Raw genomic sequence first — 22,531 nt, forward strand, 5'->3', positions numbered from 1 at the left:
TCACACAAAACTATATGGCGTTAAACTGGTAGTAACGCACACAGAATTAAATAGCGTTAAACTGGCAGTAACGCAATCAAATAGACGGTGCTCAGCCGCCACTACACTAATGTAAAGGTTACTGACACAGTCTCATTACACTACACTTAAACTATATGAGCTGTCCCTACTCTACACTAATGTATGTATAAATGACATGGTCTCACTACACTACAGTGAAACTATCTGAGCTGTCCCTACTCTAGCTGCACACTATGCAAAGCTGAATGATGATCCTCCTCATTACACTCACACTATCCCTAGACTGACACTAAACTAATATTCTACACTGTCAATTGAAGCAAAATAGCACAGTATAGCATACTAACTAACCTATAGCACTGAACACAGACCTGTTATATCTCTCTGCATGCCAAAATCACACTGAAAATGGCTGCCATTGAAAGAATACTTTTATACTGTGGGGTGGGAATGAGCCATCATTGGATAAAATCATGATGCCAGTGTTCAATCATGACTCCGACAGTGCTCTGTGCCCTGATTGGCTGAAGCTTTCACTGATTCAACCAATCAGGGCTTGCAAAGCACTGTTCAGCTCCACAATGCCTTGTGGTCGGTTCAGGGGACGTAAAAAATGGTGGAACAACCCGCTTGTGCGGATGTTCACCGAACTTCCGAACAACGAAAGTTCGGCACGAACTTATGCTCGGACCGAACCGTTCGCTCATCCCTAATCTTTATATTACTGTACTTGTAAATCTAGATCACATATGATGATCTATCATCATGAATTTTTCTCCAGAGAATTTTATTTGCACTGCTTACTGTGACGTCCTGTTAAAAATATCTCTGCCAATGATACAGGCAGACTCTGCATTCAAAGGAAACGGAGGTGACTGGTGTTAAAGTTCTGACTTTTACACCAGGGCATTTTCCATTACTCTTCATCAAAAACAAAGCTATTGATTTCGGGTGGAAGTCCTTAAAGCTAAAGTGCAGCCAAAAAATATAGGGAATATTTAGTAAAACTGGAGCACAAGATTTTGCACGCTCTGCATAGAAACCAATCAGCTTCCAGATTTTATTGTGAAAGATTAATTGAACAAGGTGAAGTTAGAAGCTGATTGTTTTCTATGTACAGCTGCATTAGATTCAATTTCTGAGTGCTCCAGTTTTAGTAAATGTGTCCCATACTGTCTAAATACAAGAGTCATGTGTGTGATGTTAGTTTCATCTTGGTGTCTTGTGTGTAATTCTTCCAGATCTGTGCAGTAATACATTATGAAGAAACTCTGCACTTTGCCTCTGTACCAGTGGTGGCTGGTGATTACATTTGTTTTTTTGGGGGGGGGGGGGGGTGCAATCCCCTCTAGGTCCTTACCTGCCCATCCTTGGCTGTCATGGCTCCCAATACCCAGCGGGTTGTTAAACCGGAAGTGACATGATAGTGAATTCTGATTCGCTATAGTCAAAAGTGGGACGGTTTGAGGCGCAGTGCTCTGCTCCCCGAATACAATGTTAAACAAGCCAATTAGAGGCTCAGGCTCTAATCCCATGCTTGTTTAACATTGACAGACTTAATAGACTTCTATTAGTCTGGCACCCCGCAGTGAACTGCAAACACATAGAACAATTTATTTTTGAATAACAAAATCATGATATGACTAACATTTTTTAACTTTAAGATGTTAAAAAATGTTAAGCTGCCCATACACCTATAGATTATCTGTAGATTTTCTATGGTTCGATGGAAAAAGTGGGAGATTCCTCCATCCACACAGTTTAGCGAACATTGAGAAATCTGTTGCACTTTTTCCACCTAACCATAGAAATCTGCAGATAATCTATAGGTGTATGGCCAGCTTTAGTCTAATTATCATATATTTAAAAAATAATCATTTTTTTAATCACTTTCCTATTGGCCACAGCTTTGGGGGGTGGCGCCCTGCACCCCTTGTGGACCGGCCGTCACTGCTCTGTACAGAAGATTCCTGTAATACAGACCAGTAACTGCTGTTCTCTTTCCACGTTCAAAGTGGCTGATCTTTTATTTGCCACCTCTTCCCTATAGTTTTTTTAACTTATTTTTTTACAGGCGTCCTGTAATGAGCAGAGATACTGGGTCCTGCCCACATCTCTGCCTTCTACACAGGCTAAGGAAGTGGGCCTTGAGACCCAATTGGCCGGGGACCTAAGATTCTCTGGCCAATAGGATCCGCTTCCTGAGTGGCCGGGAGAAGAAGCAGGAACACATTAGTGAATATTAATTCGTTAATGCCACACAAATGAAGGGGCTCAGGGTCCAGAGTTCTGTGACCCGAGCCCACCCTTTTTTAAGCCAATTAGAGCTTCAGGCTCTAATTATGTGCTTAAAAAAAAAACACATATTGGAATCCATGCAATTGGTGCCCTGCATGTAGATTAAGGGCCAGATGCATGCATAAGCAACATGCCACTGAAAGTTAACCAAATTTTAATAAGATGATGAATGAATGATATTGAATATTTATAGGAAATTGTAGGAATGCATATTTTTAGATGGCATAATGCACCATCAGCAGAACTGGTATGCACATTTAAAAAGTATACAGTATGCACTGTACACAGATGATTTTCCAGGCCCGGTCTACTGTTAGCTGAGGTGACAGTAACTCCTGTCTATGTTATACTAGCTGTTTTTCTTTTAATACGGGAATGGTTTATATTGTGTTACATTACAATGCATTACAGACTGTAGCTGGTGAAATCAAATAGCCAGACGCTATGGAAAAGCTCAGCTCATGCATCAACCTAGCTACCAGCACAAAGACATGGGTTCCATTGCTGGAATGAGAACAAAGGGACAGCAGGATATGAACTGACAGATAACTCGCCTGCCAATGCTGATTTCTACTGAGGACATGTTTCCGAAAGGTTTAGCATCCGTTAACTGCCTTTTAATTGCTTCCATATAAACAAGGCATTTCCTATGGGCTTGCTCTAGATCTCCTCACTAAGACCTCTCTCTGAATCACATCATGTTGCCTGTCTGTCTCTCTAATAAGCTGTAATAAGCTTTGGGCTCATAAGAGATCTTCTGTGTCTCTTCATGAACAAGCTCAGAAATTTCTGAAGTCTACACCTCATTAAGAGGGCACAGGACACAGACTCCTGATTGGCTCATGTTGCAGATAGGTGAAAAAAAAAACTTTTTAGTATACAAAAATATCTTGGATAAAGCTTAGAACTGGTTTTTCCTTCAGGAAATTGGGCATATTGGGATTTGTAATTGGCTAAATGTTGGTAATTGAACTAAGGTCGTTTGGAGATAAGACAATCCTGTTTCCCCAAACTTCCCTATTATCTGACTCTGTAATTGGGATATTTCTTTATGGTCCACATAAGAAGCTTATGTGCTAATTACTGTCGATTTACAGCAAAGGATTATGGGAGCAATAAACTCAGCATGCTCAGTGTTGGCAATATTGGGGTTATTTACTAACACTAGAGAGTGCAAAATATGGTGCAGCTCTGCATAGCCAGGTTTTATCACCAAAGCTTAATTGAACGAGCTGAAGTTAGAAGCTGATTGGCTACCATGCACAGCTGCACCAGATTCTGAGTGCTACAGTTTTGTAAATCTCCCCCATTGTCTTGTAAGGAATAGACATGTATCTTCTCATCAGAAGCCGTGCTTAAGTGCGCTGGGTACAGAGCTTATATTTTACCAATACCTTTTAGTAACCATATTGTATATTGGCTGCATGCGTCCATTGCAAATGTATAAAGCCATAGAAATTGTAGTCACTATACTCCAAGCTCCTGGGAAGCTAGCTACAAGTACGATAACCTTTAATTTTATATTTATACAGAGATAAAGAGATAAGATGTGCAGTTTCCCATTCCAAGTAGATCAGGTATCATCATTCCTTTATCTGACGCCCTTTTGTTATGTGATTATAGCAGAATAAACTTCCGAACACTGAGCTAGAGGCATACAGAAGTACCTTGGCACAGCATGAATGTTCTAATATTTCAACATTTCAAGATAGGCTTGCAAGAATATTTCTACAGTCTTTGTGTGGAGAATATAAGAGATAGTGATGTCATATTTTATTTAGGTGTTTGTACATTGACAATGTATGTGTTACCAATTTTTTTTATAAATATTACACAAATGCAATATTACATAAAATTTATTTTTGCTTGTCAAACCTCTAACTGCAGCGAGAAGTGAAACATGTGGCAGCAGTATTACTAGCACTTGTAAATGTGACAGCTTCCTGCTTAGGGCTCCTGGGTCATGGTATGTTGGGAGCTGCCAGGGTACTAACAACCAATGATATATCCCACCCAGCACTTTCAGTTGTCAGCAGGGGATTCCTGGCTGACAGGTAAAAGTAAAGAATGGAGTGAGGCTAGTGTTAAAAAAATGGTGTGGGATTCCCTCCAAAATTCAAACCAGACTCTTCATGGCTGGTATGGATTCTAAGGCAGACGCCACGAAAAAGAACAAAGCCCCCCCCCCCCCCCCAAAACTCCTTACTAGACCCTTAGGGTCTGGTATGGATATTGAGGGAAGGAACCACCACATAAAAAATAAAAAATAAATAAAAAAGTGTGACTCCCTCTCTAAATTCCAAACTGTCACACCTCACTTAAGTTTGCCAAGTATATTTCCATATTACCTATATATACTGTGTACTGTGAAAAGTTTTAGGCAGGTGTGAAGAAATGCTGTAAAGTAATACTGAACATATACTATACGAAAAATCATCCGAAAAATTTGGTCATTTAGACAGTTTGTACGTTTTTCGGCCAGTTAATGGTCACAAAATCGATAATCGTTGGGACATTTTTGAGTCGAAAAAAACAAGGACAAGTTTAGACATTTTCTGTCAAACCTACAATAAATTGAAAGGTTAATGTGTTTCCCGTCCAAACTGTCTGCACTAGGTATATGTAAGAAAATGAACAAAAAATGCATTAATTTATTTCCACCGAACGCTTTATCGGTCATTACATGATGGTACTATCGTTTGCGCTCACGGCTAAATGTTCGTTTTTATAAAATGGGTTCGGCCAATTTTTCGTATGGCCAGCATAAGAATGGTTTAAAAAATATATAGTCTAAATCTAATGATCACCTGGTGTGGCTTCCCTTTGGCTTCAAACCAGCAGCAACAAGACACAAGGTAGTTATACTGCATCAGTAAGGTCTCTCCTAGGCAAAAATTCAAAGCAGACTGGTGTTTCAAGATGTGCTGTTTGAGCTCTTTTGAAGAAGCTCAAAGAGGAGTGCAATGTTGAGGACTGTAGACACAATGCTCTGCCAAGGAAACTTAAAGTGCGTGTTAGCCTAAAAAAGAAAAAAAAAAAAAAAACAGTTTCCTATACTCTCACCTTGTAAACTGAACATGGTTTATCACGGCTGCTGAGCCCTGACACAGTGGTCAGTTTATGTACCTCTGTCATATGCAGCCCTGCTCTCTCCTTCTCTGTCCTCCTCTCCCCTCCCCCCACCTGTCTGCTCTTGACACTGCCCACCCCTTCCCCTTCTGCTGCTATCATAATTACAAAAATAAATTTCCTCCCCTCTGGAATTTAACATTATAAGTCCCCATGTGTGTGTTTTATTTAAAAAATATGCTGATCTGTACCTATATCAGAGCATCTCCTGGCGCAAACGTGACACCTCGGCTCTCTCTCCTTTCTTCTCCTCCCTGGTTGATGTTAGTGGGAGTGCTCAGCCCTACCCATTACAACTGCCAGCCGGGCAGAGGAGAGAGCCAAGGAGTCATGTGAGCACCAGCAGATGCTCTGATATAGGTACAGATTGGCAGCTTTTTATATAACACAGGCACAGGGACATGTAACGTTATGTTACAGAGGGGATAGGAAGTTGTTATTGTAATGGGTTAACAACTACTTTAATGGAGCAGATGAAAGACACATCATGCTTACTTCCCTTCAACATCGGAAGACATCCAGCAGTGCCATTAGCACAGAACTGGTAAAAACCAGTGGGAACCAGGTACACCCATCAACTGTCCACAGAAGTCTGGCCAGAAGTGGTCTTCATGAAAGAATTGCAGCCAAAAACCATAAACTCCAAGGTGGAACCAAGGCTAAGTGACTCAACTATTCGGTTCACCAGAACTCCTGAACAGAGAAAAAGTTCTGATCAGAACAGTGAACAATATTAAAGTCTATGGAAACCAAACTTAAAAAATCAAAAGTCTCAATTTTCAAGGCTTATATGGAAGTAATTGGTCATAAAAAAGGTATGGGGACCCTGGTACTGCCCTGGGGGAATGAAAAAAAATATGTTTTTAAAAAGATCGTTTTTACAGGAGCAATGATTTTAATGATGCTTATAGTGAAACAATAAAAATGAAAAAATCATTTTAAATATAGTGTGTGGGGGTCTCCTTAGTCTGCCCATAAAGTGGCACATCTGTAGCATGTATAGAACATGCTGCAGCAAAAATTACATTTCTAAAGAAAAAAATGCATGAAATGACATTTAAATTGCTGGTATTACAATACCATTGCCGATAGAATTTTTTTTTTTTTTTTTTTTAATGGTGTGGAGTCTCCCCTCAAAATCCTTACCAGACCCTTACCTGAGCATGAAGCCTGGCAGGTTGGGAAAGGGGTGGACGAGCGTACCAGGCCACATGCCCTCAACATTGGGGAAGGGAGCTCTCTGAAAACTTCTATTTCTGAAAGCATTCATAATTTACAGCATTTTTTACACCTGTCTAAAACATAAGCACACACACGTGTATATATATATATATATATATATATATATATATATATATATATATATATATATATATATATATATATATATATATATACATATATATATATATATACAGAGAGAGAGAGCACATTCCCTACAACCATCATCATAAGCAGTTGTTAGCTGCTCCAGTAATGAAGGAAGAATTCGTTTTTTCTCTCTGTTTTGGTAGTAACTGTCAGCTTTGACTCTATCTGAGCCAAATGTCTTAATTGAAACGCTCTCTTGTAATTGGCTTCAAAGAATACTCACTCCCATTTCTGTAGGCTTAGAATAAAGGCAGGGGGAGATTGGTGGGGGATAATTTCATTATTTCATTCCCTAAGACCCTTTCAGAAAAAAAAGACAAAAAGCTCCTTGGATGCACCAAAAAAATTCTTGAGCTTCTTTGTAGCGAGTGGATTTTGTCTGTTCTGCTCATAGAATGAGTCTTTGTAAAACAAATTCTCCAGAGTTGTAATCTGAGGCTTGTCTAGCAAACCTATCAAACCTGCCATGCCCCCTATAAACTCACAGAGGGGGTTCAGAGACAGTTAAGTGTATCCTTTCATGTTAGAGGGAGTAATTTGTGAGAGTAGGTGGAACTTCAAATGATATAATAAGTGAAAGTAAATAATAATGTAACATATTCCCATATGCACAGTATATAGACAACATAAATCTAGAAATATCTGTAAAAACTATTACATATAATACATACTTATGGTTGGATAGTAGGTAGGGCAGAACTATAAAATGTAAACTATAATTGAAAAAAAATAAAATAACGACACCTCAGTATTGTACTATAGGCGTATACAAAGAAGACACAGATTAATGCATCTCTATATTCATTATTAAATCATTATTTTTTATAACTACCACAACTACCTGAATTTGACATGATTACAGCTCCTCACAATCTCCTGTAGAGTAGAAATAAAGATGGCCATAGATGGTTTGCCAGCTGAACAGAAAAAAATAAAGTGGATAGAGTTATCTCTGTGCCCCCCACCCACTAGGGCAGTGATGACGAACCTTGGCCTCCCAGATGTTTTGGAACTACATTTCCCATGGTGCTCATCTACACTGCAGAGTGCATGAGCATCATGGGAAATGTACTTCTAACCATCTGGGGTGCCAAGGTTCACCATCATCGCACTAGGGCATTGTAGTCTGATAGCGGAACTCTCTGCTTTTAGAGTACACGGATCTGCAGCTGTAGCCTGATCGACTTCTGTTGAATGGAGACGGCCACACACTGATAGAAATTCAGCTAGTCCCTGCTAAACCAGCTGAATTTTGACCCGTCTATGGCCAGCTTTAGACTGAGAGAGGGAAGGCAGATCTAAGAGCCAATCAGGCGTGTTAAAATTAAACGTCAGGTCCATAGGTATTTTTTTTTCCTAGGGGGGTTGGGGATTTAGTCTAGGGCACCTAGGGGAACATATATAGTCATGGCACTATTTCACTAGCAGAGGAAGAGGGATAAAACTTGAGCCTCCTCATTGTGCACATGGTAACATATGGTACAGTCCTTGTATCCCAAAATATTATTTAATTACTGTGCCACAAGCAAGAGTCTAACAGGGGTCAGGAGTGTGTAATGGACAGAGCACAGGGGCCAGTCACAACAAAAATGTACTTCTGTCCCCAAGCCAAATCCTCCCTAGTATAGATCTCCTACCCCAAGTATAGCACCCCCCAGGACAGTTTCCACTCCCTCTTCCGGGAACAGCTCTTCTCCTTCCATGAAATCTGCTCACCTTACCAGGCATTTCCGAGTGAGGGGAAATCCTCCTTCAGCTGTGCCATCTGACCCGAGTCAAGGAGGAGATAAGAAGACACTCTCTCTGAGCTGCTGCTGCCTGTTATTGGGTTCTGACAAGTCACAATAGTTCTGCTGTGCAATGACTGTCAGTGCTAGCTGCAGCACTGCAGATGCTCTAGGGTGGAGGGTGGTGGTGGCACCCCCCATCCCCGCTTAACTACACCACAAAGCGACAAAAGCTTTTTTAACCATCAGTAAAGACACATTTTACAGTATGAACTTTGTTTCAAATCAACCAGTTTTGTGGGGATGTAAATAGGCCTAACAATATTTTAGGAACCTAACACAGTGTAGGATCCATGACCAGTTTTGTTGAGGTCTGGAGATTGGAGAGATCATAAAAGGCATTTGATTTCATCCTGATCATAATGAACTACCAGTGGCTGCTTACAGTATTTCTCATGAGAAATCACTATCTTACCTCATCATCCCCCCTTCTTCCTCCTGGGTAAGCAGGCATGATGTACTTAGACTTAAGTCCATACCATCCACAGCACCTACTTTGTATTCCAACATGCCATGGCTCTGGCTCTTAATGCGGATTCAGTCTTCTGACTTTGCCTCATTAAAGGGGGCCCTTGTTACTCCACATGCAAAAGCTATCATGAGATTATCTAATCTGATTTTCTCTGGATATTTTATCCTAATCTGCTGCTTCTACCGTTTCTGGTATTTTGCCCCTTATAACTTGGCTTGGACTTGGATTTTGGTTATACCTGCCTGTTTGCTGCTTGGCCTGAACTTGACTACAACTCACAAGCTGGTACTGTTTTACAGCTAGCTCCAGATATACAATCCAGAAGATCATGGTATGTAAATTGCCCCAGTCAAACCAATTCTCACTGTTAGGGGCTCGATGGCAACCACCAAGCACTCCCAAAGTTGCTTAGATATTGATGGCCTTTGTACATGCAATCATAACCTGATCACCCTGTGAGAAATCTGTCTGCAGAGAGCTCTAAAAAGTAATATAGTTGCAAATTTGTTTCAAAGGGTTTGAGACCAGAGAACAGATTCACAGACGTGAACAGTAGAAATTAGGAGATCACTTGTTACTGCTGATAAGGGATGAGTCAACAGTTCAGTCCAAACCTAGGCTGCTAGTCCAGCTCCCTGTTTGGTGGGAGCCAAGCATCATATATAGCTGTATGTCTCCCACTTCTATGTATGACAGCTTCCCGCTGTCATCGGTTCCTAAGGAAGCAGCAGGTGCTTGCACCTGCCGCATCCTTATGAATAGCTGATGTCACCAGGAATCCTTGACCAGGTAAGCAAAGGAGAAGGGATAGCAGGGACATCACTATCCAAATATGGAAAATGGCCATTTTTGTGAAATTATGTGACTACTATCTATGCCCCTTGCCTACGTGAGGTACCCCCTTAAAATCCATAAAGAGTCAAAGGATCTGGTATGTATTTTGGGGGGAAATTTATATGAATGTTTTTTTTTTTTCATTCTTGCTGCAGGTTGTTCTACAGCAAAAGTGACATCTACAAAGAAAAAATGGTATAGCTTAAATTGCCAGAAAATTCAGTTTAATTATAAAAAAAGAAAAGCACACAGACCCTTCCGTAGATCCCCCAAAATACATAGCAGACCCTTGGAGGGGTGCGTGGGCTGTTTTGTTTTTAAAGAAACTGTCAATGAAATGTCATTTGCTGGCAATTTTAAACAATTTTTTCCATTGTAAATGTCAGTGGTGCTGCAGTACTTTCCGTTCTCCTTCACAGGCAGGATTAGGGCACTCCTGGCATGTTATTTAAAGGAATTTGGCATTTTTTTTAAAGCATTTAAAACAAACCCCTGTTGCTGATTCAATGGATTGTTTGGATTCTTTTGATTTGTTGCATTGGTATATTGTCCCCATGTTATATTTTTATAGTCCCTTGCCTATTAGCCCAGAAAATAGGCATATTTAGTTTGACAGATTTGTCTCCCATTGAGTCCAGTGGGGTTCGGGTTTGGCATCTAAACGTCTTTGAAGTTCATCGAACAATGTTTGAAGGCAGTTCGGCTCCTACCTAGTCTCCGATAGTGTCTGCCTTGGTTGACTGTTATCTCAAGTCTATGGGTACCTGTAGAGTATGCACTTGAACTTGTTTAGCAGTGTGCATAGGCATTGTCATTCTGTGTTATGGGAAGATCATGGGGGAACATTGATTGTCATTTTTAGCTGTGTTTAATTTTTATTCAAAGGTAAACTACTTTTCACGTTCTGTTTCTGTTATTTTGTTCAGCCTTTGTAAATTATATAGGGATTTATGCAACTTTTTTGTAAATATTTTTGAAAAGCGGCAACATTCTAATAAACACATTTTATATAAAGTGTTATTTTTTTCAGGACAGTGGATTCAACTTGAAAGTTTCTTCAGTAGTAATAACGGGCTCATTTAATAGAAGCACGTACTAGTATTTGATTAATAGAGGACATGAGGGTTGGAAGTCTCGTGTGTTACATATTGAAGTACTTACAACAACTTGTATTATAATTAAGTGTATTGAACACTTGAAGGTGAATCCTGTGGAGACTGGAGGACTATCTACTTCATTTTAAAAGAACTACTGTGATTTTCTGATAATACTGTTACTAGCCACATCCAACGCATTCCAGCTTCATTCATATTGTGATCACACACACCCTGGCATAAATAGACCACCTTTAATCATTGCACTACAGTGGGATGGGAAGATGTTACGTGGCTATTGTTACTACTCATTCACAGGCTTGGAGCTTGCCAATCAGCACTTGGTGGGAAGAGGGAGGAGGAGGGTGGAAAAAAAGAATTTGCTGTAACCCACAGAATAAATCGAATATCATCTGCAAGCAGCCTAGATTAGAAAAATAAATAAAAACTGCTTTGTATGAGATCTGTCATTCATTATTTTTTAAATTAGGTGCAAAGACCAAACTATCCCAACCACAATATAATCTGTAAAATCTGTTTCAGATAATGGTGTCAATAAAGCTTTGTAAACTACACTGAGTATATTTAAAGTGTATCTATGTTCAAAATGTAAAATAATACCGTATTTATCGGCGTATAACACGCACATTAATATTAAGAGGGAAGTTTCAGGAAAAATCTTACATTTTAAATAAGGAACTTTTAAGCAAAATAAGGGTCAGTGCCCATTTGCAGCCTCACCATTGCCATCAATGCAGCCTGATCGATGTCCATCTGCAGCCTCACAAGTGCCATCAATGAAGCCACATCGGTTCACATCAATGCAGCAGCTTCGCCATTGCCATCAATACAGCAGCCTCACCATTGCCATCAGTACAGCCTGATCGATGCCCATCTGCAGCCATTTAGTGAGAATCTCCTATGATAGACAGAACACTGGTCCAATGGTGGCCCATGAGACAGGACTTCCTATTACAGAGGCCGCCAAGTAAACAGGAGATTCTCACTGTATGTAATCAGATGGCGCTTGTCCTGCCACCTTCCCTGTCCCCGCCGAGGCAGCTAAAATTGAAGTATTGGCGTATAACACGCACACGCTATTTGCACCTGATTTTCATGGTGAAAAAGTGAGTGTTATACGCCAATAAATACAGTATATTCATTTCCACGTCAAATTTCAATAAATGTTAGCCTGCTCCTGTTGATCAGAGTGATCTTGACATTTGCAAACACTTTGTGAAGATCCCCACATAGTTACTTCCTTGAATTCTGTGGTACTTATTCACTATGCCCTGTGGGTAGACACTGCTGTCACACATTTCACAGAGCCTGCCTTCTGAACTGCAGAGGAGCTGAGAGGAGGAGTTTCAGAAGGCTGAGTCAGTACAGGAAGCGGGCAGCAAGGTACCATGGGATATGTAGTCAGTAGAAATTGAAAGAAACCTAAAGGAATGAGCATAAGATGCAAAGTGTGAAGACAGCACTGACAATTTTAAAGGGGATTTTTCAAGTAAGATTATATTGGATTGTCAAAAAATAGCTATTGTTTGTAGGTATATAACAAGGCTCGCCAAACTATGGCCCTCCAGTTGTTCAAGAACTACATTTCCCATCATGACTAGCCATGTCTATGAATGTCAGAGTTTAACAATGCCTCATGGGATGTGTAGTTCCGCAACAGCTGGATGGCCATAGTTTTAGGATTCCTGGTATATAAGCTTAAAGTGGTTATAAAGTCTCAAGGTTTTTTATCTTCATGCATTGAAAAAGCCTTCTCTGCAGCCCCCACAGCACCCCTAATACTTACCTGAGCCCTATCGCGATTCAGAGATGTTCACGAGAGCCCCAGCTCTCCAGGCACTCTCCCTTCTCATTGGCTAAGACAGCAGCGGGAGCCATTGGCTTCCGCTGCTGTCAATCACAGCCAGGGAGCCAATGAGGAGAGAGAGAAAAGGCAGGGCAAACGTACACAAAGGGCTGTGGCTCAGGAAGGAACATGATCGGGTGCCCCCATTGCAAGCTGCTTGCTCTTGGAGCACTCTGCAGGAGGGAGGGGCTGATTGGGGACACCAAAAGAGGAGGATCAGGGCTGATCTGTGCAAAACCCCTGCACAGAGCAGGTAAGTTTAACATGTTTAGAGTTTTTAAGTAAAAAAATAAGTCTTTATCATCAGTTTAAAATAGAACCTAAGGCAACATTTATTTTCATTTTTATAAAATGTGTGGGGGTGAGTTTTATACCCTGTTTTTGCCATCTCTGTCTGTTTGGGGAGATTCCCTTTCACTTCCTGTACCATAGCCACAATAGGAAGTGAGAGTAATTCCTTCCAAAGAGAGTCACCAGGGTCCCCAGAACCCCCGCCCCCCCCCCAGAAAATTTTCCATATTTTCCTGTTCTGAGAAAAACCCAACATTTTAAATTTTCTTTCACTTTACTTTCAGCAATAATGTAAACAAGACATATTACCACTTGCTGGAAATAAAAAGAAAATGACAAATAACCTTCTGGATGGGGCCTTTTCATCCTGCACACAGTGGTACCCCTCCTCTTGTGTACGCACTCACCAATGCCCAGGACCAGGCAAGGCCGTGTTCATGTGAAAGTCAACATTAATGTGGAACCCCAGCATAGAGGCAAGCCATAAACCATGTGCAGCTGTGTAACATACAGTGCACCTCTGTTAGACATTCTGTCCCAAGTTATTACACACCTCCTAGCCTATTCCATCTCCACTGGTCTAGAATATCTCTGCCATGTCACTCCCAGTGAAGAATTGGGTCCCGCTGTGCACCTGCGCAGGCCTCATGTGAGGACATTATTAACGCCTTCACTCTCCTGTACCATGCAGCTGGATACCTAGTGTCTCCATACTGTGGGTTCAGTCCCAGACACTTTTGGGGGAACCAAGCATTAGGGAGGGAGTCAGAACACTGACACCCTCACTACTGGAGGACCCGTTATCTGAGCCTGGCACTCCTCCTCTCTGTCTGACTGGTATTCACTTTCATCAGTTCATGCTTACCCGGGACAACCATTCTCCTGCTCCACCTCTCCTGCTGAGTTAACTTTATGGCAGCCTTTCTCTTGTACCGTATGTGCTTTACAGGCCCTGTTCTTCTAATACACCATGTTCCACTAGGCACCCCTTTGAGTAACTTCCCAGGCTCAAGAACAGTTAACAAAGCTTTACTTGAAGGCTGAAATGGTACAGCCCACAAAAATTTCAGTCCCTAACTGACTAGCTGTTAGCTGCCCAGGCATACCTTTACTGGTGGAAGTATATAATGGCAAAGTCTTTAGTAGGTAGGTTCTCTTAGGGTGATGGTGATTGAAGATTACTCTGAGTTACATTCTCTTCTTGACTGAACCTTCTTCTCTTTCCCATCTGTTCCTGCTCGCTCCCTGAGCCCAGCCTTTACCCTGATTTGTAGGCTGGAGAGGGTGGAGGGCAGAACTAAAAAAACTGGCAGACCCAAGGTTAACCATTCCCTCCCTGGGCAGCCCATACTCCCTAACTAACTAACAGCAACCCACTATGTAGGGACCTGGCTTCAGCCTGACAGAGGTTACAACCCCCTCCCTGCTCTATACAACACTTAAAAAAAGTTTTTTTGGTATACTTGCACTTATTTTCAGCTTGTAAGTGACTAGTGTGATCAAATTGATGTGCTTTTTGATGTGAATTATTTATAATACCTTCATGCAGCCCATTGCCTGTTGTGAATTTGCTAATGATAGAAGCATATAAAATCAAGTTAGAATAAGTATCACATCAGTCTACATGCCAGATCATACACTATAAAAACATTATGCTGTTATGAGTATGTTTATGGATGACTATAAACTCGGCACAGAAAACTGTGTGACTCTGGTGATTTAGAAATCTTGGATGAATTAAATTTCACTTCTTATGTATCAGACCAGGTTGGGGAAATATCTTCAGAGCAACAGTTATTGCTGCAGGCTTTAAAAAAACGTAAATAAGGAATCTGGCTTCCTGTCATAACAAAAAAAAAAAAAAAAGGTTATTTTAAATGTTCTTTTTTTGACATGAGCACAACTGCTTTTATTTAAGAATTATTCTTTCTCCAACTTTTTTCAGTTGCCTCAATTTGTACTGTAATTTTTTTTACTTTACTATATGATCGTGTAATGTTATTTACAAATACCAGATTCATTATTATAGATCTGGGTTATTGTCAGAGAAATAATTTGTACCATATGTAAGAAACCAAAGTCTGAAAGAGGAAAAAATGATCTTTAAGATTTGATTCTTGTACAAATATATGAATTACAGGGAATGCATCAGCTTCCAAGGGTCTAGGTTCAGACAGGGTCTTCTCGGTCCCTGCACTTCTCTAGCCTCACATCAGCACCAGGCATTCCTCATAGCTAGGGGTTTTCACAGGCAATGCTGCTGCAGGAAGGTGTACTGGAGTTGATTTTCTAAAGGAGTCAAGCATGTTGACTGCATGGGGATTTTTATATTAAAAAAGAAGCTTATAGAAAACATCCTTGCAATGTGAATTGCAAAAATTAAAGAAAGCAAAGGGAATATATGATTGAAACCTTTAAATACACAAACAGCATCAACAAAGTTCCGGAGGGCAGTATTTTCATTATGAAGCTAAGATCAAGAACACAGGATCATGAACTCAAACTAACAGGAGGAAAGTTCAAAACTAATCTTAGAAAGTATTTTTTTTTTTTACAGAAAGAGTAGTTGATGCTTGGAATAGACTTCCAGCATAGGTAGTGAGTCATTCAACAATAAGCAGATTCAAACATGCTTGGGACAAACATAGATCTATACTCAGACAAAAAAGTTGAAGTAGAACTATGGACAACATTTTTTTTTTTCATTTTGGATAGAGTAAGGGGGGTTATAACCCCTATCAGATTTGTTTTCACCATCTGTGTCCCATTGCGGAGATTTCCTTTCACTCCCTGTCCCATAGCCAAAACAGGAAGTAAGATAAAATTCATGCAAATTAAGGGAATTCCTTAGGGACCCCCAGGTTACCAAAACTAGTGTCCACAATGTATAAAAATAAATATATGCACTAACCCCAAAAAAATAAGTGAGGGAGGTGCTGCTGCTTAAATAGCTTGAATACTCAGCTAAAAATGTATAGATATAGAAAAAAAGCGCACATCCACTAGGGAACAAATATATAGCAATCAAAAATAAATCATAAGTCAATAAATTGCAATAAAATGCTAATAAAGTTCATATGAATATTAACACAAAGTCCATAAGGGTTCCAAGGAGTGCAAAGTGAAAAAGACACAATGTATTCATCTGGTGCTCTTGGGTCATAAAGTGATAAATCAGCGCCGCTTACCAGAACCATTGGATCTCAAATTATAGAGATCAAACGCGCTCAAGCAAAAGCCTGCCAGCAAGGATAATCTCTTCCTAGGAATTCTCCTGGGGAAAGATCCTTTTCTAATACAGCAGGCTATCCAGTTAAGTGGAAATCTCGGAGCGACGAATCATCCTTTCCCAAGTATTCCTAAGTAATCTCTGGCATCAGAGGATAAAAGAAAGAGGCTTCATGGTGTGTAGTATTCCAAGAAAATGTATTTAAAAAATATAGTAACACTTACAACCAAGAAGACGATAGAAAATAAAACTTTCAAACAGCCATGGTTCTGACCAGCTGGCTGATACGTGGTGACGTCAAGGAATGTTGATCCACCCAACGTGTTTTCCCATGCAAGGCTCTACCTGGATTTCTCTCACCATGCATTAAATACTAATGAGGCAGGAGAGACACCAGAAGAGCCATTTCTGGCTCTTCCTGTGAAGTGTTTTCTGTTTCACAGGATTTCAGTATCAACAATATAATTGCAATTCGTAAGAACTATTTGATATATAATATAAATTACTGTTATGTATAAATATACATCAACAAATCAATTATGGAAGAAATAAAAAATACAATAGCATTAAAATTATTGATTAAAAGAAATATCCAATACAAACTCAGAGAAATGGTTCTCAAAGGAAGAGAGTCCACTTATGCTAGATCAAATATCATATATAATTCCATAATATAACCTTTTACACGTATTCTAGGTTCACTACTAATTTAACACCATACCTGTGTTGGTAATAATACACTTTTGCATATAGGGATTACCATGTGATCTTTTCACTTATAATTACACATACATTTTACATTTTTGTATATACTTGGTGATGTGATTATCACTTTCCAGGTCATATGGGGGACTGCTTCCCAGGGATGCCTGTTTCCTGCTTGGCTTTCCATCTTTTTGCCTCTGAAGTTCACCGCCACAGCTCCCAGGACTGATGATGCGTTCTCCCCAGTCGGTCTCAGCCCTCGGGTGCTGCCTCTTACACTCACAGATTATCTTTAAATAACCAAATGGTGATTCATGCTTATCATCCTTATTATTTACATGCTTTTTTTTTTTTTTTTCCATCCATCCTCTTTTGCTAGCCCTACTGTAATTTTACAATATGTTTATAGATACCAATTTTGCATCTGCTCCTGAAGATTGGAGGTGAAATGGATATTTTATAGATAGGCAACTCCTATCCTCATATTGATTAGTGGTTCCAAATTAATAACTACTGCAGTAGGGAACAGACACAAAAGATACGCTCAGCATCTTTCCAAATAACCGTTCTCCTTTATTATGACGCATTTGAAGGTTTTTATACACATGATTACGTTTATGGTAACAATGGGCGTTACATAGGCAGGCTAATTCTAATCAGGACTCGAAAGAATGCAAAACATGTACTGAAAACATTATTAGTGCCGTGCACAGTGAGGGCATTGTGCAATACATATAAAATAGAATACAATTATATACAGAACCTACAAATTTCCATCACAGAGGTTATCCATGAAACACATCAAGCTATATAGATGCCTACATTATGATTATACAATCCAAGAGTGCTATCATGTATTTTTGTAAACATTGTTTTACTGGCCTATACCAATGTTGTATGGTCTTGTTACAATTATGTGAACATGAATCTCAGAGTCTGGTCTTTATTATTATTGTTGTTAATGTCATGTACTTACATGTTACTATGTCGCTATGTTACTATGTAATTCATATTTAATCAACTATATATTTGTATGCCTTTGGTATATGCTATTATACTATGTACATGATATAACATAATGCTAATAAGCTACTTTTCATCATATACCCACCAGACATTCCTTGTTCATGTTGCCCAGTTCAGCCACATACTTCATATAAAGTCCCAAACTCTCCTCATATGCAAATCATATGTAATTCATCTCAAAAGTAAAATCACACAATAAAATTAAAAACATATTCAATAATAATAATAATATGACATATAAAAACACAGATTTATATATATATATATATATATATATATATATATATATATATATATATATATATATATAGATAGATAGATATATAGATATATAGATATATAGATATATATAAACATATAAATGGGGTGGAGAGGATGAATTATTCATCTCCAAATACCCATGTCAAAGGGATATTCCATTGCTCTAATCAACCATATTTAGAGTGATGTGTGTTTCAATCAGCAAAAGGACTCAATAATGCCCTTACAGGTGGGCAACACACATGACTCCAACCTGGACAATATGTAAACACAAAATACCAAAAACTAAAAATGTAAAAAAAGAGTAAACCACTTGTTTTAAACAAAAATGGTAATATAAAACAGGACAGAGAAAATTATAACGATGAGAATAATTATATATAGTGTCCCCATTGGCAGATACCCCCTCTATTACTTTTCTGTGGACAACCCAAAATTTGGGATTTAATTCACTTTCAATGATAATGGTAAACAGGACAAATAAAGAGTGTGAATCTCCTTAATGGGGCCACAGACCACAATACCTAATCCTTCTCCACTCTATCCAAAACTAAAAAAAAGTTTTGCCGCTAGTTATACTTTAAACAAAAAAAAATTACCACTTGGTCTTTTTTTCTGCTGTCACTCTTCTATGTTTCTATGGTTCTAACATGCTTTACTCCTTTGGTAAATCAACCCCATCGCCTGTAGTTGCCATCAGATGAATCTTCCAGGTACTGCAAGCAAGGTCTTTGTGAAAACTTGAACTTTTCAAATGTGGAATTGCATTGACTGCTCCAGTATCATCTTTCCCTAGACCATCTTACTCCTGAGGCATTGGGTTGCTTACATTAAAAAGAGAGGAATAGATATGTCTCAAAGTGATTCACCTGCCCTGGATGTCTGTGTTTTTTTTTTTTTTACCAACCATACGATAACCTTAAAACTGATCATCATCTCCCACCACAGAGATATCAATTCTAGACTGTAATATTTTATTCTAAATAGTGACTCCAGTGATATGATCAATCAAGTGGGCGTGAGTGAGGTGATAGGGGACAGTGAGGTAATTTCATTCCTTACCCCTTGCTTTTGGGGCTCCTTAATTATAAAAACACATCCTTCTGTCAATCTGGGTGAGAAGTGGACAGCTCGGTTGAGTTAATGTCCATAAAGGTTGTTCTTGATTCAAGGGATTCAAGACCGCAAGCATACAAAGTGTAGGAAGGTGACACCAGAAATCGTTTTTAGGTGACTAGAGAACAGTGTTGTCACTTGGCAGAGTAGATAAAGCTAGGTCTGTTAATTTTTGCCATGGAGGGTACATCAGGAAAGTGATGCTCTTACCCATTTCCTGGATATATGACTGTTTTGTTAATTTATCGTAAATCCTGTCAATACTGCTAGAAAATCCCAGCACACCGGAAAGAGAGAAATGCTTTGTGGTAATTCAAACAATAAAAATAAATATCATAAAAAAGTGAATTTTCTAAACTCCTGTACTATTTTGTTGAATTTAGATTTGGCTGGTATCCAGATTTCCCAAAGAAACCTAAGAACTGGACATGCTGTGGAGATTTTTCTCCAAGTAATCTAGAGCTTACAGCAAAAACTAGGTTAACCCAAGGGTATCATGTCCAAGAATTTTAGACAATTCCTCTCCAGATATTTATTCTCTCATCTGGTGTTGCTTTTGGAATTTGTGATCTAAATAACAGCAGCAGCTATTCATTCTTTTCCATTATAATTTAATTCAAATCAGGTTTTTCTCTTCTATCAGTATCTTTACCTCAGAATGCCTTCAGAGATCTTAGGCTCCACTGGTTCTTTTATTACTTTGACGTGATGTTTCCAATTTGCCCTGCACAGTTTTCTTCTGTTGGATAGGGCTCAATGGCTCATTATTCTATTTAGATCCAAACATAAAACCCTGTATTTTTATCTTTAAGTGGAGGTAGGAAATCCTATAAACACAGCAACATGTAGATCCTGAAATTAGAGGGCTAGGAAATCTTAATCTAAGCTCCACAAAAAAGAACCAAGAGGAAGGTTTAAATCAGAAGCCACAAGGCCATGTTAAGAGGGAGGGGATTTTTTTGGTCCCTCAAACTAAGCTGATTGCTCTAAAAATGTATGAATGCAATTTTAGTTACAGCATGGAGGTCTAGATTACATTTTGCTTTGGCAGAAGGAGCCTTAAATTGTGACAAAAATAACAAGGTTGCGAGGACTTTCAGGCTGGGGAAAACATAGACCTTTTTAATCAGAGGCACCAATTTTTGTTTATTTATATGGATGCATTTCTGGATTTCTTAGTCAATATCTATATAGCAGCTAAAGTAAAATGTGACAAATTAGAAAACTAAAAAATAGTATTGAATTTATGAGTGCTGTCAGACATTGGTACCTTAATGTTGATAATGCTCTGTAACGGCATAGGGCACTAGTGGATAGAGTGGTGCAAATTTGCAACCCTGTCTTCCCTTAAGTAACTGTCTAGAGCAGTGTTTCTCAACCTTTTTTCACTCAAGTCACCCTTTAAAATTATGGACAGTCTCAAGGCACCCCATTCTAAAATGTACAGTAAAAACTGTTCTAATAGTTTTACACAATGCAGCAGCATTGACACATGTAGGACACCCAACATTAGAGGTGATTTATTCTTCCAAAGCAAATACACTTTTGTACACTAGTACCGACTAGTATTCCAGTGTTTCTCCTCTTCTCAGTTTCTATCCATCACTCAGCTAATACGACTCCAGTGCTGACCCAGAAGGGCGGGGGGGGGGGGAGTAAGGAAGCTCTGCCGACGATCAACACCCTTCTTGGTTGTTAGGAAGCAGGTGGCTGGAAGGTTGAAATGGTGCACAATAAAAACTTGTGGCTTTGTGTAACTAAAATATATGCTTTATCCATCTGCTGGCATGTATACAATTTTGGGGAATTTTTAGGCATTTTGCCAAAGCACCCCTGAAGAAACCTCAAGGTACCCTGGTTGAAAAAGGCTGGTCTAGAGTAATCTGTTTAGAACGTCTGTTCCCCAGTTGTCATGTATACCAAAATTGCAGATAATGAATGATAGGTGTCTATTGCATGTCTAACTGAGCAAATCCAAATCATCCATAGTCATCACTAGTATATAACAGTATAAAATCAGACATTAATAACTGTCTATTCACAATGTGATTTGTTTTATAATATGACAATTTTGGATATAATATCTATGGGTTAGCATAGGTTTCACTCTAAGCTCTAGGTTACTTGGAAAAAAATGTCCACAGAATGTAGAAGATTCTGGTAAATGTAGCACAGGACCTAAAGATTGCAAAACATGACTTGTGTGTTTTTGGTGTCCACCTATAGATGTTATATGAATAAGATACTATGGTCTGTTGTAGCTTGTGGCTTCATGACTAGAACTCTAATTTCTAATATGACTCCTGCACAAGGACATATCACATTCAAATATTCAATTAAATAATATTAGTTCTGCAAGAACTAATTAGGAATTTTAACAGTTGTCTCAGCCTTCTGAAGATAAGCACTTTACATAATTGTCTAAAGCTGTTACTTACAATACAGCAGATTTTATGTGCAAGGGGAAAATCCCAACAGTGCTGGAAATTAATATGGGCTTGTACCAACAAAAAGGCAATTCATGTGTGTTCTTGGCCCCCAGGCAGCTCCTTCATAGATAAAACGCAAGGAACGACCATTAACTTGTTTCCCTGTCATCTTGTTATCTAGAGAACTGAGACAGCAGGGGTGGAAAAGAAGGTGAATAAAACAAACAAAGAATAAGTGGTGTGTTATCGCTATATTTCATAAAAATTCTCTTCAAATTCAGTTCAGTGTCTGACTCGCCCCAATCATTACAAGTAAAGTGCATGATCCAAGCTTTGCTTAAAATTGTAACTAGTTAGGTGTCTATAGATGAGTATCTAAATTGTTTGATATAGCTTGCAGAGACTTTTCAAAATATTTCCTCTTAAAGCAAGTTTTTAATGCTTTGTTCACAAGAGTGTAAATATCAACTTAGTTGGTTTTGAATGTTGCTGTAGGCCTGGCAGTGTGGCAATCAGGACAGCTACAGACAGATCTCTCATCTCCTATCTCAACAGTTTTTACTGCACCCATATGCCTAAAGCTCATCTTCTGGAAAAACTG

Source organism: Lithobates pipiens, unplaced genomic scaffold (genome assembly GCF_037356315.1).
Source record: "Lithobates pipiens isolate NorthernLeopardFrog02 unplaced genomic scaffold, aLitPip1_a1.2 Scaffold_18, whole genome shotgun sequence".
NCBI classification, from domain to species: domain Eukaryota; kingdom Metazoa; phylum Chordata; class Amphibia; order Anura; family Ranidae; genus Lithobates; species Lithobates pipiens.